This window comes from Palaemon carinicauda, chromosome 14 (genome assembly GCF_036898095.1).
Source record: "Palaemon carinicauda isolate YSFRI2023 chromosome 14, ASM3689809v2, whole genome shotgun sequence".
In the NCBI taxonomy this organism is placed as follows: domain Eukaryota; kingdom Metazoa; phylum Arthropoda; class Malacostraca; order Decapoda; family Palaemonidae; genus Palaemon; species Palaemon carinicauda.
Genome location: NC_090738.1, coordinates 82911656 through 82920569, shown reverse-complemented (window position 1 = coordinate 82920569; position 8914 = coordinate 82911656).

The following is an 8914-nucleotide window of genomic DNA, read 5'->3' as shown; positions in this document are numbered from 1 at the left end:
TAAGCCAGAATGAAAAGTGAATATAAAATAGGGTGCACCGGGATCCAACTCTGTAGACCGGTGGCCAACCAGACTAGACAGAGACTAAACCGCCGGGCCACCCGGAGGACAAAGTCCATAAACACTTAACTACCCCCTCTAAAAGGAGGGAAGGCAACGGTCCCTTAGTGGAGGGGGGAGAAGCCTAGCCTCCCACCTAGCTAGAGGGGGAGCGTGGGGGAGGATCACGTGATACGAGGCAGCAGGGCTACCAACTGACGATCCCCAACCAGACAGATCAAACGGAGTAATGGCACAAATATTCATTATAATAATAATAATAGCGTTAAATATATGAATAAACACATAGAAAATTTTTGGGCAAGGCATGCAACATAATAATTAAATCACAAAAGACACACCTGATGGCTAAAAATAACATTGCCGCCTTAGCACGGTCGGCAGCCATAGCGATACGTAAATGATATCGGCCCAAAAATTGAACCACGAGGATTCTAAATGCTAAATAATGAATATTCACAATAACAAATAATATTTGATAATAAAAATAATACACATAGTAACACCGCAAGTGAAAATTAAAAGCTCTCAAAAACAGGAGTACCAACTGTAGTGAAATCAAGCAAGATCGGTATGAACGAAGAGAATAAACTCCTATAATATAAATATTAAACGATCTAGGTTGCTCAAAACACAGTAAAACCCAGCTTGGTACTTAACTTAGACGGTGTCTCCTGGGAAACCGACGAAGAAGCCATAATTCACTAGAAAATATCCAAAATTCGAGAGCACCAGAAAAATGCGGGTTACTTTACTCGTCGTGCTAAAAGGAGTTAGGTTCTGAGCGGATGCATTGTAGTAGTACCGAGTGAGGTTGAACGGCTCTCCTCTATTGGGGTTCTCTGTCGTGGATTAATCTAAATAGTGCGGGACCTCTGGAATATACGCCCAATTTTATACCGACACCAATAGGTGAGCGAGCTAGTTAACCTAGCACTCCTTTACATTTTTTCTCTGGTATATTTAGCAGTAAAATTACCTAAGAATAAGTGCTAAATGGAGCTTATTCACTGGGCGGCACAGGTTCGAGCCCAGAAATATATATATATACTGTATATATATATATACTATATATATATATATATATATATACTATATATATATATATATATATACTGTATATATATATATATATATACTGTATATATATATACTGTATATATATATATACAGTATATATATATATATATATATACTGTATATATATATATATACTGTATATATATACTGTATATATATATATATATATATACTGTATATATATATATATACTGTATATATATATATTACTGTATATATATATATATATATATACAGTATATATATATATACAGTATATATATATACAGTATATATATATATACAGTATATATATATAAGGGATTTTGACGTAGGAAAAATCTATTCTGGGCGAGGGACCTGTGCCGCCCAGTGAATAAGCTCCATTTAGCACTTATTCTTAGGTAATTTACTGCTAAATATACCAGAGAAAAAATGTAAAGGAGTGCTAGGTTAACTAGCTCGCTCACCTATTGGTGTCGGTATAAAATTGGGCGTATAATCCAGAGGTCCCGCACTATTTAGATTCATCCACGACAAAGACCCCCAATAGAGGAGAGCCGTTTCAACCTCACTCGGCACCAGCAACTCTGCATCCGCTCAGAACCCAACTCCTTAGCACCCAAAGTTTGGGGACTCCAAGGGAGAGGAGCTGGGAGGGTTCACTGGGCGGCACAGGTCCCTCGCCCAGAAATAGATTTTTCCTACGTCAAAATCCCTTTTCTGGGCTTGAACCTGTGCCGGCCAGTGAATATATACAAGAGAAATGTCACCAAACTTGCAAAATAAAGGAAAAACATAAACATAAGGGAAATACAAGTTGCTTTAATCAGAGATGAGTGCCAAAAACAGCTATAAGGGTATCTTAAAAAGAACATAAATCCACTTGGTAGAACAATTGACCAAAAAAGGTAAGGTATAATAATGCTGTGAGGTGATGATATATACAGATACTCAGGAGTCAAAAATTTACAAATATAATAATAGTAATCAGGTGCGAAACCAACGAATACAAATAGGGTATAAATGAGGCAGGTAAGGGGGAGAGATAAAATAACAAGGAATTAACATATGAGTTACCTGGGGGTAACTACGCTCCCTGCAGCTACTGTAGGAAATTTAAGGGCTTCCAAATGTTTAAGGTAGTGTTTCTTGAACACTGAGGGTGACTTCCACCCTGTATACCTGGAAAGATCCGTAAAATTCATGTGGTGAAAAAAGTTCACCGAAGTAGCAACCGCTCTGATATCATGTGCAAGAGGAAAAGAGTCAGGGCTAGCTTGTTTAATAAAATACAAAATTTGTTGCCTGATCCCTTTAATGGTAATGGTACCGCCTTGTTCTCTAACGAATAGAGGCCCCGAGGAGTTAGAGGAGGTCCGGGATAAATAAGACCTAAGAGTAGTAACAGGGCACAGAGACGGATCTTGCGTGAGGGGAACAATTTTCCAGGAGGACCATCTGTTCTGAGGGTCTTCGTTCTTAGCTAAAAAGAATTTGTTAGGTGAAAGAAGGACCTCTCCCGAAGGAAGGAACTCAATATGACCCGGGTCTCTTGACAAAGCTGCCAGTTCAGAAATTCTTGCCCCGGAAGCCAAACTCACCAGGAAAAGTGTTTTCCTGAGAAGGGGAATGTAATCACAAGAACTGTTAATGGTATCAGAAGCCAATTTGAGTACATCATTAAGGAACCAGGTAACCGGGGGTATGGACGAGTAACCGGTTTCAGTCTGGCACAAGCTTTCGGAATTGAAGCTAACACAGAGTCGGTTAAGTCTATGTTAAAACCCACTAGGAATATCTTTTTCAAGGCAGATTTAATAGTGGTGATAGTATTGGCTGCCAGACCTGATTCTAATAAAGTTCTAAAGAAAGTGACTGTAAGGTTCAAGTTCATACAGTGTATGTCTGAGTCTATCAAAAATTTAGCCAACTTTTTAACCGCAGAATCATATTGGCGGATGGTGGAATCCCGTTTATCTGATTCTAGGAACAGGGTGTTTTGAGGATCGATATTGGCACCATGCATGGCCGCAAACTTCATGAAGTCCATAAAGTTAGGGCGCTCTGAATGTTTGAGAAAGCGTACACAACGCGTGTTTGTACTATCTGAGACAGAACCGGATTGGGTATCGGGTGAGGATATAGTCTCAACTCTCGCAGGAGAGGATACCAGTTGCTCTTGGGCCAGTTGGGTGTGACCAAGGCTACTTGTCCCTTGAAGGATCTCAGTTTGTCTAGGACTTTCAGTAAAAGATTCACCGGGGGAAAGAGATAAATCCTTTCCCAGATGTCCCAATTCTGTGACATGGCGTCTGTGGCGTAAGCCTGAGGGTCTAGATTGGGAGCCACATATACTCTCAATTTGTGGTTGGACTCCGTGGCGAAGAGGTCCACTTGGAGACCGGGAACCCGAGAGAGAATCCACCGGAATGACTTTAGATCGAGTGACCATTCCGATTCTAAAGGGGAGGTCCGGGACAAGGCGTCTGCCACTACGTTCCGGACTCCCGCCAGGTGGACAGCTGAAAGATGCCAACGGTTCGAGGCTGCTAGGGAGAATATGGCTACTAGAACATGGTTCAGAGGCCCTGATTTTGACCCGCCTCTGTTGAGGCAGCGAACCACCACTTCGCTGTCGAGGACCAGACGAAGGTGTTGTCTCTTGGGTAGAGCGAGACGTTTCAGGGTTAGAAGAACTGCCATGGCCTCCAGCACATTGATGTGAAATTGGCGGAATAAGGGAGACCAAAGACCTTGAACTTTCCTGAGCTGAGAATAGCCGCCCCAACCTGATAGGGATGCGTCCGTGTGAATGATTAACTTCGGAGGCGGAAATCGAAGGGGAACTGACTTTGACAGATTGTTGGCTCTTGTCCAAGGAAGAAGTCTTTCCCGTAGAATGGGAGGAAGGCGGACTTTCCTGTCCCGGAGCTTCCGGTTCGCCCTCGAACGCCAGACACGATTGATATCTTTCAATTTTGCCTTCAGAAGTACTGTAGATCCGTCACTGAGGCAAATTGAAGGGACCCCAGAATCTTCTCTTGGAGTCGTCTGGAACTTACTTTGTCTTTGAGAAAGCGTTTGGTGTTCCTTGCAATCTCTAACCTCTTGGGTTTGGGAAGACACAGAGTATGAGATATAAGATCCCATTGCAGGCCGAGCCATTGGAACTTTGATTTCGGAAGAAGACGGGACTTCTTGAAGTTGATCTGGAAGCCTAGAGATTGAAGATATTGGATGACTCTGTGACGCGCTTTTAGGCAATTTTGGGAGGTGTCTGACCAAATGAGCCAGTCGTCCAGATAGGCTACTACTTGAATCCCTTGATTTCTGAGTTCCTGAACAGCGACTTCTGCTAACTTTGTGAAGATCCTTGGGGCGATGTTGAGCCCGAAAGGCATCACTTGAAGGAGTAATTTTTGTCCCCTAGGCGGAAGCCTAGATACGGACGGAAGTGTCTCGCTATCGGGACGTGATAATAGGCGTCTGTAAGATCGATAGAGGTGGTGACGGCCCCACGGGAAAGTAAGGTCCGCACCTGCGAGACGGTAAGCATTCGAAACTTGACGCATTGAATGGACAAGTTGAGAAGGGATAGGTCTAGAATCACTCTTCTCTTGTCTGAATCCTTCTTCGGGACACTGAACAGCCGACCCTGAAACTTCAGGTGTTTCGTTTCTTGTATGGCGTTCTTTCGTAACAGATCCTGGACAAATTCGACTAGGTCCGGAGTGGAATGTTGATGAAATTTGTTCGGAGGAGGAGGCCCTTGATCCAACTCCACCCCAGTCCCTTGGAGATGATACTGAAAGCCCAGGGACTGAACCCCCATTTGTTGCGGAAGGCATAAAGCCTCCCCCCTACCTGCTGCACCTCAGTATTGGCTTGAGGAGTTGCCTCCACGTCCGCCTCGGAAGTTCTTTCCCTTGCGAAAGAATCTTCCTCTACCTCTGTTCTGGTTTGAACCACGGTGGTAGCCTCTACCTCTGTTATAACTCTGGGAAGAGCTATGAGCCTCATAAGACTGGTTTAAAGGCAGGAGAAGTGGTGGAGGCACCGGAAAGCTGGCTCTTAGGGAGCAGAACGGTGACATAGTCGTCCGAAGGAGCCTGAGAGGTGGAAGGCTGTGCAGGAGCAACGGGAGATGGAGGAAGAGGCAGTCGGAACTTGGACGAACTACTCTGCTATTGCCTGAACTGGGTGGAGGTATACGGGCGGAGCTTCTTCCTACCCCGGGCTTGGTAATTTGCGGGGTCATATTTCCGTTTAGGAGTCAAACCCAACGGGCTTTAAGGCTCTGATTGACTCTAGTGGCCTCTGCCAAGACTTCCTCTACAAGATCCTCAGGGAAGAGATTTGAACCCCAGCAGGAGGACCGGATAAGCTTATTAGGCTCGTGCCTAATAGTCGCCTCAGCCAGGACGTGTTTGCGACACCTACGTTTAGCAATAGCGAAGTCATAAAGGTCGTAGTATAATGACTGCAACGTAGCCTTATTGAGAGACTTAAAGATACTCTCAGTATCATATGTTAAGGCTATCGACTCCGTGGACGTGGCCAAGTTCAGAGTACGGCCAACACGTAGGCGGGAATCATACTCCTGTTTAATGAGGGATTCCGGGAGACGGGGAAGCCGCTCACTAAACATAACTGAAGCACAGTCCGCTGATAGCTTGCCAGAGGTAAAAGTGGTATGGACATTGTCCCAACACTCAATGCCAGAAGGAAGAAGGAGGGAGATCGGATCCACCTCTCGGATGGGAGGCAAGGGCTTCTCCTCCAGAGCATATTGGAAAGCAAGCTCTGCTACCTTATTGACGCATGGAGTCACGGTGTTTTTGTCCATTAAGAACATTGTGAAGGAGCTCTTATAAGGCGTCAACATGGTGTTGGTGCAACCAATGTCATTCAGGAACCTAGCCCAAACAGATTGGGCTTGTTCTTTTGGGAAGATGACAGTCTCTTTGGGGACCTTATCTAACCAAACCAGAGCTTCCTCGGTAAGCCTGGCATAACCATGAAATGGAAATGCCAGACCAGGAGGAAAGAATTCAAAGTCCTCTAGAGGACGAGTGCCAAGACCTTCCAAAGTTAACATTCCGTCTGAGAACGGGGAATGAAGAGCCATGCGCCAAGGATTATTCTTGGTAAACGGCGGGAGCTTAGAGGCATCCGGGATGAGAGAGCTTTGGACTCGCTCCGGAGCACCTTGCTCTAATGCCCCAAGTCTCTGACCGATGTTAGAGAACATCGTGTCCATCTTGGCCTGCATTTCCGACACCAACTTAGCTTGCATCTCCGACACAATGCGAAGCATGGCTGATTCGGAAAGGCCCGGGCTAGGAGCAGGAGTGGCGGATTGTACTCCTGGGTCGTGAGACTTAGAGGAGGAGCCAGAAGCCTTAGATGACGGGTTTGTATTCAGCTTAGAACTATGGGAAGCCTTGTGGGGCTTACTAGCTTTTGGCAAAGTCCTAGATATAGACTTATCTTTGGGGGGAACCGGGTGTGATCGGTGAGACGAATCACGGTCCCCAGAAAGACCATGGAAAGAAGAGAGATCAGATGAAGAAGAAAGAGCGGGGCTGAGGGTAGGAATCTCAGCGCCGGTAACACCTGCCTCACTTACCACCCTACCTGCATCCGGATCATCCAACAACATAGGTTCGACGTCCAAGTTCATGGAGGCAACATTGTCTTCCAGATCTCCGGGGGCATCCAACGGATCTTGTTCCTGGTCTATGAATCCCGCAATAGTGGCATCAATGTGGGCAATGATGGGTGCCGCAACATGCCTAGCCACAGCGGCTGAAGACTTGGCGTTAGGGTAGATCATGGCACAGTAGTCTTCAGACAGGACGTAAGGCTGTTTAGTTTTGACGTTTCAGGCAAATCCCCTAACCCACACTTTCAGTGTGGCCCGAGCCGCAGTCTTCTGCTCCGGGGATGCCTGAAATAATAGTGGGAATTATAAAAAGGAAGATTCCCGGTGGTCCTTCAAGGCCATAGAAATCTTACTAAATAGTGTATATATACCAAAAAAGGTAAAATAATTAGAAAGGCAACATAGCCAACGGGACTCACCGAATCAGATCCGAGGGTGGTGATGAGGTCAAAACAGACCATACAGTTATCAGGGTGCCAGACCACTATGTCCTCCAGCTGAACTCCGCAGAGGGCGTGAGACCTACATACGGTATGGCCACAAGGCTGATGAAGAACAGCCGCACAGGCCGTCGTCTGACAATGCACCATCTATAAAAAGAATAGTATATGAGAAACTGTAATTCTCTTAAGTAGGGGCGGGTCCAGAGGACCCGGGCCTTAACATAAGTCTAACTTAAGACTAGAGCTTAACTGTAATACTCTTAAGTAGGGGCGGGTCCGGAGGACCCGGGCCTAAACATAAGTCTAACTTAAGACTAGAGCTTAACTGTAATACTCTTAAGTGGGGGCGGGTCCGGAGGACCCGGGCCTAAACATAAGTCTAACTTAAGACTAGAGCTTAACTGTAATACTCTTAAGTGGGGGCGGGTCCGGAGGACCCGGGCCTAAACATAAATCTAACTTAAGACTAGAGTATAGCTATCCATTCCGGTCGAGCCGGGATCATAAAAAAGGATGCAACAACAAAGAATTAAGACACATGGTGTCTGATTTCCCGGAGCGAGGTTAAGCCCGGGCCGGGAAATAAAGGTATATCCGTAAACCAATATATATAGGAACTCCGGGATAGTGATCTGTCATATATAATCCTATATAATCATAGGAACTGTTATAAATTAATAGGGGGGGCGGAACTGTAGATAAGAACCGCCAACCGAACCCGGAGGGTTTCGTATAACATAATAAAATTGTGATAGGTGAATATAAAATAGGGTGCACCGGGATCCTACTCTGTTGAAAGGTGGCCAACCCGTCTAGACAGAGACGAAACCGCCGGGACACCCGGAGGACAAAGTCCATAAACACTGAACTACCCCCTCTAAAAGGAGGGAAGGCAACGGTCCCCTAGGAGAGGGGGGAGAGAAGCCTAGCCACCAACCTAGCGAGAGGGGGAGCTTGGGGGAGGATCACGTGATACAGAGCAGCAGGGCTACCAACTGACGATCCCCAAACACTACCAAAACAGATCATACGGAGTAATAAGCACAAATATTCATTATAAAAGTAATAGCGTTGAAAAAATATATGAATATACACATAAAAAATTAGGGCAAGGTATGCAACATAATAAATAAATCCAAAGGACAGCAACCTGATGGCTTAAATAATAAAAATTTGCCGCCCAGTAACGAAGGTCGGCAAGCCATCTACGATACGTAACTGATATCGGCCCTAAATATGAACCACAAGGGTTCTAAACGCTAAATAATGAATATCCACAATAAAACATATAAAAATTTAATTAATAATAAAAATAATACACTTAGTAACACCGCGAGTGAAACTAAAAGCTCTCAAAACAGGAGTACCAACTGTAAGCGGAATCAAGCAAGATCGATATGATCGAAGAGAATAAACTCCTATAATTTAAATATTAAACGATCTAGATTGCTCAAAAACACAGCAAAACATAGCTTGGTACTCAACTTAGACGGTGTCTCCTGGGAAACCGATGAAGAAGCCATAATCCAGTGGAAAATAAGCAAAATACGAGAGTACAAAAAAAGCGGGTTACAACACAGGCGTGCTAAAAAAGGAGTTGGGTTCTGAGCGGATGCAGAGTTGCTGGTGCCGAGTGAGGTTGAACGGCTCTCCTCTATTGGGGTCTTTGTCGTGGATGAATCTA